The 10,066-nt window shown below is 48.6% G+C and overlaps 1 protein-coding gene across 2 annotated transcripts in view; it reads left to right on the top strand.

The window, feature by feature from the left end:
* The first annotated feature begins 439 nt into the window (after nt 1–439).
* The window catches only part of AKT1 (AKT serine/threonine kinase 1), a 125,876-nt gene continuing 116,249 nt past the window's right edge, over nt 440–10,066 (top strand). Inside the window, exon 1 of one of the 2 annotated variants that reach the window (XM_082218412.1) lies at nt 440–894. The gene's annotated coding sequence lies outside the window, so the exon portion shown is untranslated. Of the gene's footprint in view, nt 899–10,066 lie in introns of both variants that reach the window. The other variant, XM_082218411.1, reaches the window with a different exon arrangement.

Below are 10,066 nucleotides of genomic sequence, written 5' to 3'. Positions count from 1 at the left end.
TGCATGTGAGAGCTCAGAAGAAGCGCATGTGTATCTCTTGAGTGTGCTGTGTGTGAAGCTGCTGAGTAAAGCCTATGCATTTTGAGTGTGGGAGCGCTGCGCCTGTTTTGAGTGCATGAGAATGCTGAGTAAGCGCATGCGTGTGTGTTGAATGTGTCAGTGTGCCGAATAGGTGCACGCGTGTGCTTTGGGCGTGTTGCGCGCGAGAGAGTGCACGTTTTGAGAGCTGGTTTTGCTGAGCAAGCGTCTGGAGTTTGGAGGCACGTGTGAAGTGTTCAGCGTGTGCTGGATGCGGCAGTGTGCTAAGTGCATGCGTGTGTCGCGTGTGCATGTTGGGGGCGGGTGGGTTGAGAGAGTGCTGAGCGGGTGCGCGCGCTGTTGTGTTGCGTGCGCTGAATTGCCCGAGGAAGCGCATGCATGCAACGCGCGGGTGTCTTTCCAGCGTCCTGGGAAGGAAAAAAAAAAACATTGCATGGAAACTGGGAGTGGAGCATGCCGGGCAGTAGGACCCCGCGGGCGAGAGCCGGCGTGTGTGTGTTTGTGCGCGTGAGCGTGTGAGTGTGCGCGCGAGTGACTCAAAGAGGGGAAAGGAAGGGAGGCTGGAGGAACTGGGAGCAGCAGCAAAAGCAGCAGCAGCGGCAGCGGCGGCGGCCGCAACGGCAACGCGTCGAGCTCGCGACGCCCGGGCAGCCGCGCTGCTCCGAGGAAGCCCCGCAGGAGAGACCAGGAGCCGCCGGCCGCCTCCCCATTCATAGCCCTCGCAGGCGGGAGCTCAATGGGCTGATTCCCTGCGAGACCAGCAAGGAGGCGGCGGCGGCGGTGGCGCCCGGCAGCCGCAGCAGCAGCCCGCCTAGGCCTCGGCTCCAGCCAGCCGCTCCGCTTGCACCCTCCCAGGCATGTAAGTGGCCGCCGGCGTCCCCGGGCCTCGGATGGGGAGGGAGCAGCCGCGGGGCCTTGCTCTGCCCCCTTTGGCTTGGGTGCGCGCGCGCGTGGGTTTTTTTGGGGGGGCGCCCCTTTTTTTTGGTGCATTGTCTGGAGCGCCTGTTCCGAGCGGCGCGGCGCTCTCGCCCTTTCTCCGAGGCGGCTTGTTTGCTTGCAAACCTCCCGCTGCAAAAGTGACCCTCCTTTGCAGGCCTTAGATGAGATATGTGTGCTGTTTTCTCAAATAATATATTGAAATATCCTTTTTTTTGTGCATTGCAGTGGCAGTGGCAGTGGCGGCGGCGGCTCCCTTTTGCTCCTGCCTGCAGATGCGCCTGGGCTTTGGAAACGCCTGCTCCCCCAAAGCGAGAGGGGTGGGAGAAGAGAGGAAGGGGCTCTTTGTGCGCGCCTTTGGGGTGGGGTGCGCGCTGGGGGGGCTTCTCCCCCTGTGGAAAAAACTTGCACCTTTCCCAACCCTCTTTTTTTCCTTTTGGGACCGCTGCGTTGTGGGGTGTCAGGTGGGTGAGGGGCCTTGTGGTGGGTCCTGGGTTTGCACCCTCCATTTGCTTTACTCTCTCTAACCCGCCCCCCCTTCTTTCCTCTATGCGGTGTTTGTTTACCTCAGGCTTCTCCATTGCTGCCCACAGCTGTTGGAGGAGGAAGGAGGTTTTCAGGTCCCTCCTCCTTCCACTTCTGAGATAACTGGGTCTCCTGCCCTACCCACCAGCAATGTATACGCTTTCCAGGCGTTGGATTATTTCATATTTCTTATAACACCCCCCCACATCCTCACAAACCCAGTACCATAAAAACCAGGCCTTTGGCACCCCCACCTTCTCATTCGCCAACCGAATCTTTGATGTGAGACAGGCAGGGCTGATTCACACATTATTTTATTTTTACTGTACACCTAAAAAAAGTAACGAGCGAATGAGTCAAAACGGCGAATCACTTGGGGGGGGAATGCTTGACAGAAGAACCCCATCCGCGCCCCCACATTGGCTGTGGCTTCTCGTGAGGTGCGTAATTTGGTTGCAGACCCCCAGGTCTTTGGACCACTGTAGCCTCCTAATTAGCTTTTGGAGGTAATGAAAATAGCTGGTTTTCTCTCTTAAAACAAAACAAAACAAAACAAAAAGTATGAAGGACTTTAGATTTTTGGCTAACTTGTTCTAAATGGAGTTTCGCTTAAGCTGGATTGCTTGCAGCGGATGCTATATAGGTTTTGTTTACTATCCTTCTGCAGTATCTAAAAGCTTCATAATAACTGCCCTGGGCACGTTATACCCGAGGTACTAATAGGCCTAAGTGAGTTTCACACAATCCACTTGGGTGTAACTCTGTAAGATCTGTGGTTTTGTTTCTAGAGCTTGTTCATAGTCTTGTGTTCTTCTGTCCGCTCAGGCAGTCCTGACAGCTTCTAGGTACTACTTTGTGCAGACAAACGTAATGCGCAAACTTGGCGGTCCTGCATGAATGTGCCTGAAGTGCAACAGTCGTAGCAGGGAATACTGCTCCATTTCCATGGAGCTGCCTGTTGGACATGAGAAAACCTGAAGTGTTGTGGGATAGAGTGGTGTTGGAGTAGCAGCAGAGAGAGACGGGTTCAAATTCTCTCTCGGCATGGGACAGCAATGCTGGGTGCCTCTCTCAAGCTAACCTCCTTCGCAGGGTTGTTAATGAGGATAAATTGGAAATTGCTCCCCAAAGAGACAGGGATGCCCGCTGAACTGGATGGCTTTTTAAGGAGAATTAGACAGAGATCAATGCCTCTTGAGTACCAGTTGCTGGAAACTGCAAGGAAGGGAGAGTGTTGGTTGTGTTCAGGTCCTGCTGGCTGGCTTTGAGGCCGGGCTTGTGGGCCATTGGCCTGACCTTGTTTGCCATATGCAGGTGGCGGTGGTGCTATGGGCTGCCAGTTCTGCCCCAAGTTTCTTGGAGGAAGGGCCAAATGAAAAAAATAAGTAATAAAGTTACATTTCCCCATGCGAATGCATACTCCAAAGAAAGGCCAAAGACAGGCTTCTACTTATCTGGAGAAAAACCTTGCTGTGTGAACAGACTATGACTGTGTCTAGGTTTTTTGTAAGTGGCAATCCTGTACCCACTTACGTAGGAGAGTAAGCCCTTCAGAACTCGATGGGACACGCTTCCCAGTGAGGGTAGGGTAGCATTGTTAATACTTTTAGGTAGCCCCCCCCCTTGTCTTTTCTCTGGCATGAGAAAACAAAAGGATGGATCCCTTATTGCATTCTGTGTGTTTGTGTAATCATGTAGTATTTAAAAGTCAGGATCTTTTCCCTTCTTTTTTTCTTTTTTTTAAAAGGCCTGGCCAGGTTAATTATCTTTTTTATATATATACATTTTTATTAAAGTTTCACAAATTTTTAAACAAACACAAAAACACAAACAAACACAACACAAATAACAAGTATAGTTTTGGATCCTTATTTTCTTGGCCAGGTTAATTATCGCCATTGCATTTGTTTACAGGTAAATGTGCTCAATAGCTGTGTTGCCAGTATAATGTAGCTGTTTAACTTTCATCTTCAAACCCACAATAGTTTGATTTAATTATCTCGGGCCTTTGAATGTATAAAAACCTTTGTGCCAGGAATTACTGCTTTTGGAGTAGGTGAATTTCTGCAGCAGCAATACAGTGGTACCTCGGGTTACATACGCTTCAGGTTACAGACTCCGCTAACCCAGAAATAGGTAAAGGTAAAGGTACCCCTGCCCGTACGGGCCAGTCGTGTCCGACTCTAGGGTTGCGTGCTCATCTCGCTCTAGAGGCTGTGAGCCGGCGCCGTCCGAAGACACTTCTGGGTCACGTGACCAGCGTGACGAAGCTGCAGCTGGCGAGCCAGCACCAGCGCAGCACACGGAAACACCGTTTACCTTCCCGCTATAAAGCGGTACCTATTTATCTACTTGCACTTAAGAGTGCTTTCGAACTGCTAGGTGGGCAGGAGCTGGGACCGAAAGATGGGAGCTCACCCCGCCGCGGGGATTCGAAACGCCGACCATGCGATCGGCAAGTCCTAGGCACTGAGGTTTTACCCACAGCGCCACCCGCGTCCCTTAACCCAGAAATAGTACCTCGAGTTAAGAACTTTGCTTCAGGATGAGAACAGAAATCGGGCAGCGGTGACATGGTGGCAGCGGAGGCCCCATTAGCGAAAGTGGTGCTTCAGCTTAAGAACAGTTTCAGGTTAAGAACGGACCTCCGGAACGAATTATACCACTGTATAAGGAGTTAGGTGTAAGGTGGGGGCAAAGGCATATTAACTCTAAGGAGGTCAAGTCTGTCTGATCTATCTAGATGCGATTTTGGGCAGGAAGAAACAGTGTAATTGGCTCAAGGTCCCAAAATGAGCTTCATATCCAAGCAGGGGCTTGATCCTGAGTTTTCCCATAGTCCAAGTCCAGTGCGTTATCCATCGTACCACATTGCTGTCTCACACGCAGATGGTTTACCTGGCATGATTAAGCTTTCTCCCTTTATTTGTTTGGGAATGTGCAAAAAAAAAACTCCACGCTGACCTGAATGAGCCACCTCACTTACCCAGGTTGTGGCAGCTAAATCTCTTTAAGTGTTGGTTTATTTTATAGCATACATATTCAGCTGGTGTGCGAGGAAAAACCAGAGTTTTAAGTGGTAAAATAGAAGCACGGCACCGTCGCTTGTGAACGGGACGCTTTAATAGCCGCAAACTTCACAGCCATATGCGCGGAAGCTACAAAACGTGCTGGGGAGAACCAGCAATGTAATGTGCCGTTTGCAACCTGCCTTGTTCTTTAAAAGTTGCATACTTAACATGAGTTCACAAAATTAAAAGTGCGAGCCCAGCCCTCTACGTTTTCTTCTCAGGCTAGGGAGAGTATGGTTTTACTAGGACTAATTACTTTCTCTAGGAGTAATTTTGGGATTAAAAAGATTTGTCTTTCATCCTGCCCGAGTAAATAAAAAGCATATGATTTTAATTAAATAGTTCTGCACGCCGCCCGTGTGACTCAAAAGCCCCATGTACACATAGGCTAGCTTACCCTCCTCGGTGAAGGAGAATGGTCAAGGAAGACCGTGTGGGGATTTCGCATTAGGTGAGCAACGAGTCTTCCCCAACACATGGAGGAGATTTAGGGAAGACCCAATGCTCACAGGAAGTGCTCAGTTCTTAGGAAAGGCACCACAACTTGGTGGTAAAGCACATCCTTGCTCTGTAGAAGATGCCAAGTTAAATCCCTTGCACCTTCAGTTAAAAAATTACCTGCTAGCACAGATCAAGACTTTTGCCTGGGACCTCTTAAAACAGTGATGGCCAAACTTGGCCCTCCAGCTGTTTTGGGACTACAACTCCCATCATCCCTAGCTAACAGGACCAGTGGTCAGGGATGATGGGAATTGTAGTCCCCAAAACAGCTGGAGGGCCAAGTTTGGCCATCACTGTTTTAAGAGCTACAGCTGGTGGGAGTAGCTGTTACTGGGCTCTGAATGGCCTCACTACGTGTACTGGAATTCCTATGTTTGTATTACTGCAACTCATCTATACAAGAAGTTTTGCAGAGTTTAGGAAAGTTATTTCCCCCTCCTTCCAGCTGGAAAATTGAGCAAAAACACCTCTTTGCTACTTCAGCATCACGTGTCTTTTTCAAAAAAAATAAAGCCCCACAACTTAGAGCTTCAGGGGAAGCTTCATGGGGAGTTTCAGGCCTGGCCACCAAATACAGCCCTCCAAGCCTTTCTACCTGGCCCTTGGAACTTTAAGAAAATCATAGAGTTGGAAGGGACTTCAAGGGTTATGTAGTCAAACCACACCCCCCCCCCACTGTGCAGCAATCTCAGCTAAAGCATCCAGGACAGATGGCCATCTAAAGTCTGCTTCAAAAGGTCTGAGGAAGGAGAGTCCACCACCTCCCGAGACCGCTCCACTGTCGAACAGCTCTTACCACCAGAAAGGTCTTCCTGATGTGTAGCCGGAATCTCCTTTCTTGTCCCTAAGCCACACACCCTCACTGGACTCTGGTTTGCATTCTGTGTGTTTTTGGTCTGGCTGGAATGTGCCCTTAAATTCTCACAGTGCCTCTTTGCTTGCCTGGGTGGAGGGTAGAGAGAGGTATGTGCAGAAAATGCATATTTGCAAAATTCACATTTTACTCCATCCACCTTTGCCCTTGGACCAGCCCAGCACTGGCATGTCGCCCCCAAAAGCTTGCCCAGAAGCAGAATGTGGCCCTCAGGCTGGAAAAATCTTCCAGCCCTAGTCTGGAGCACCAGATGTGAGTCCCTCTGTGCCTTCTGTGCATGCACAAGATCCCAGTCTCAGTTCCCCGCGACTCCAGGTGGGGGGCTGGGAAAGGCTCCTTCCACCTGAAACCCAGGAGAGCTGCTGCCAGTCTGTGTAGACAGTATTGAGCTAGGCAGGCCAGTGGTCCCACTCAACACAACTTCCTGGAAGCTCCTTTAGGCTTAACTTCCGCCGCTCAAATGTGTGTGTTTTAGAGAGAGCAGACCTACAACAGCGGTTTTCTGAAAATCTGCCCTGGTGTGTATCTGCGACACCTCCACTGGGCCACTGCAGTGCTGGCATGGTGCCGTGATTTGTGATGTGCTAGAGCAGCACTTGCTATGCTCAGTGCTTTGCGTGCGCATGCTGTGGATGCAGGGGGAATCCTGACGGCACAAGATAGCACCAGCGAAGTCAACAGAATATTCTTGCCCATGGATGTATGCGCTGCCTATTTTGCCTCTGTGTCTGGGACCCGTTCTCCCTTTTATTATTGTCAGAACAGTTTTTCGCATCCAAGTCCCTCTTCTTATTCCTAGGCCGTTCTGGCTTTACCCTTGCACCATCTCTGCTCTTCTGACTTGTCTGTTGCTGTCTTTACTGTTCATTGTTGGTCTGTAACCTTTTCTTCATGCTTGGCTATCTGGGGCCGTGTGAAGGCTTGTTCTGCGAGGCGCAACCTGTGCAGGCAGAAGAAAAGCTGTTTATACAGCGGAGGCTGTTCTATCGAACAACAGGCATAGAGGGCCACCCTGTCTGTAAATACAAACACATTGCATATAAAAAAGCCCCCTGCTTGTGGCAATCTAGCATATAGGGGAGAGACCAGTGCTCAAACTTCCTTCCTGATGTGCTACTTTTCTATATGCGGGGTGGTTTTTCCTTACCAGCAGAAGCATTCAGAATAAATCCTGATGGCAAGTCCAGAATCCTCCTACATTCTTACTAATCATCATATTTTACTAGGAACATAGGAAAGAGTGTTAGGAACTCGGATATACAAACTAATCGCCAGTGGTGCCTTAAACCTAGATAGCAGTCGTCGCAATGGATTGTCTAGGCGCCTTTTTTATTTTCCATTGAAATTTATTATTCATTTCTGTACTGCTTTATATTTTAAAGAACAAATCTCAAAGCGGTTTGCAACGCATTAAAGCATCAACTAAAGCAATGCAGAATAAAACAAATTCGAGCTTCACAGAAAATATTTCAGATCCTTCTCTAAGGGACATTTTGCTTTCCCCCTATTTATTTACTTACTTAATTAATTTATATAGCTACCCCATAGCAGAAGTGCTCTAGGAAACCCATATGGTGTAGTGGTTAGAGTGTCAGACTAAGGCCTTGGGAGATCAGGGTTCAAATCCCCACTCAGTCATGACGTTCACTGGGTAACCTTGGGCCAGTCACAGTCTCTTAACCTACCTCAAAGGGTCGTTGTAGGGAGGCAGCTAAACCATGGACTCCTTGGGAGAAAAAGGTGGGATATAAACGCAATAAATTAGCTCTTCTGCTTATTTGCTTAAGAAAGCTGGAGGGGCCAGCCAGGTGGAGATGTCAGTCATCAACCTGGCATCCAGATATCTCCACATGGCCGCAATTGGACCCATGCCAGTCGCAAGACACACCTGGAGCCTGGGGAATTTCTAACACTAATAGGAAGCTGACTTGCACTGAGTCAAACCATTAGGTCCATCTAGTTGTATTGTCTGCACTGTTTGGCAGAGGCTTTCCGGGGTTTCAACGCTCCCAGCCCTAACTGTGGCCTTTCTCTTCTTGGGCCCCTTATTCACCATTTTTTGAATCACCTGGATTCATTTTTAGAGGTGTATTGATTTTGGATCTGTGTATCTTTGATGATGGTTTGGTTTTTAGTCGCTTAATGGATTTTAGCTTGCTTTCTCCATCCTATTACACCCGCTTTTTTTGCGAGCTCTTTAATTAACCAGTTTATAAATATTGCTGGATAAATACAAATGAATAAGTGTTCTGGTTGTTTGACCCCCGAGTTTGTTAACATTAAAACATGTTAGGAAGAACACAGGAAGCTGCCATGACCGCAGATTCAGGCCCTTGGTCCATCTGCCTCAGAACTGTCTGCGCTGAATGGCGGATGCTCTCCAGGGTTTCAGCCTTACCTGGAAATGCTGCGGATTGCACAACCCGGGACCTTTTGCAAGCAAAGCAAACGCTGTACCTCTGAGCTGAGGCAATTCCCCATCTGATTGATCATGCTAGCAAGTGTGGTGCCCCATATGGATGAGACTTTCTTTGTTTGGTCCAACGTGGTATTTAAACCAGGTCTTGTGAATTGGCTCTTAAGTACAGTGGTGCCTCGCAAGACGAAATCAATCCGTTCCGCGAGTCTCTTCGTCTTGCGGTTTTTTTATCTTGCGAAGCACAGCTATTAGTGGCTTAGCGGCTATTAGCGGCTTTAAGAAAAAGGAAACAAACTCGCAAGAACTCGCAAGACGTTTCGTCTTGCGAAGCAAGCCCATAGGGAAATTTGTCTTGCGGAACGACTCAAAAAACGGAAAACTCTTTCGTCTTGTGCATTTTTCGTCTTGCGAGGCATTGGTCTTGCGAGGTACCACTGTAGTAGTAGCAGCAGCAGCAGCAAAAAATATGCAAGGGAGTCTGGCTTTTGCTGGCCTGGCAGGCTTGCACAGTACAGGCACCTCCTAACCCTGCGTAGTATCTCTGGTTTTTGGAAACAACTCCATTTCATAGGGTTGCGTCCAGATCAGCAGAGCTTTGCTTGTGCCATGTGACATCCTCTCATTTCTCTGCGCCCCTTCCCTCCCCCATATCTGCTCTGGAGGGTCCCTCAGCCTTGAGAGTGCACATGGGCCTTGCAGGGAGAGGAGGGGAGGCGAACAGGAGCTTTTGATGCATACCTGAGTCTTCTATTCCGAACTCGTGTCACATCCACATACAAACTTCCTTCTTGCTCTATCTGGGGAGCTTGATTTCTCCTTGAAAGCATCCGACGTCTTCCAGTGCTCAGATTACAGGTGACCACAGGGTCCACTCCCTTTGTGAACTGTCGTATAGCCACCGTTCTTAGAAGTCTGTACAATTTGGGAAATAAAGTCAACAGTAGTGAAGTTCAGTCCATCATATTATTCTTTTCTCCTTCCTCCCACTTCCCTCCGCCCTTACTTGATTTCCTCCGCATTATACAATAATCTTTGCATTCTACAATCTTCTCAAATCATCTATATATTCTTATTATCATTCCTTACTAATTTTTCTTCCACCCAGTACTTCACATTTTAATCTAGGCATATTAAATAAATGTATGGGGGGGATGGGGAGGAAATGGTGTTGGCTTTGGTACATTGGTATTGTAATGTAATATGTGAAAACCAATAATAATAATAAAATAAAATAAAACAGTAATGAAGTTCAGGGAATGGGCTTCATTAATGTCCCCCCTCCCCAAATTCAATTATTGAAGTCTTCCCAGATCACAAAGAGTGGAATCCAGTGTAGTGCTAACTTTCTTGTGTTGTCAGCATGTGGTTTTCTGCTTGCACAGTGAACCCCCCCCCCAATCTGTTCTTGGGGTGGGGGTTCTCCCAATTCTCTGGAGCAGATTTTGAGAGGGTGCAAGGCAAGACTGGGGAGAGGAGAGGGAGCATGTTCTGTTGTGCAAGCGAAAACCCTTGTGCTGAGCTGGGTTACCGTCCTTGATTAGCAACCGGAGGCCCCAAAGCCAAACCTGGCCATAGGGTAAGCAGGAGCTGGCCTCATCCGTTGCCAGACCAGAAGCAAGAGTGGCATAGGTGTAAAGTGCGGTGGCTGTGGGCTTTATTTTGGCAGTGGTGGCTAGGCAGCTAGGAAATTACATTAATTGC

The sequence above is a fragment of the Podarcis vaucheri genome (assembly GCF_965113315.1).
Source record: "Podarcis vaucheri genome assembly, chromosome: 1".
NCBI lineage: Eukaryota > Metazoa > Chordata > Lepidosauria > Squamata > Lacertidae > Podarcis > Podarcis vaucheri.
The sequence above is the reverse complement of the archived record's forward strand: the minus strand, read 5'-3'. Positions and strand labels throughout refer to the sequence as shown.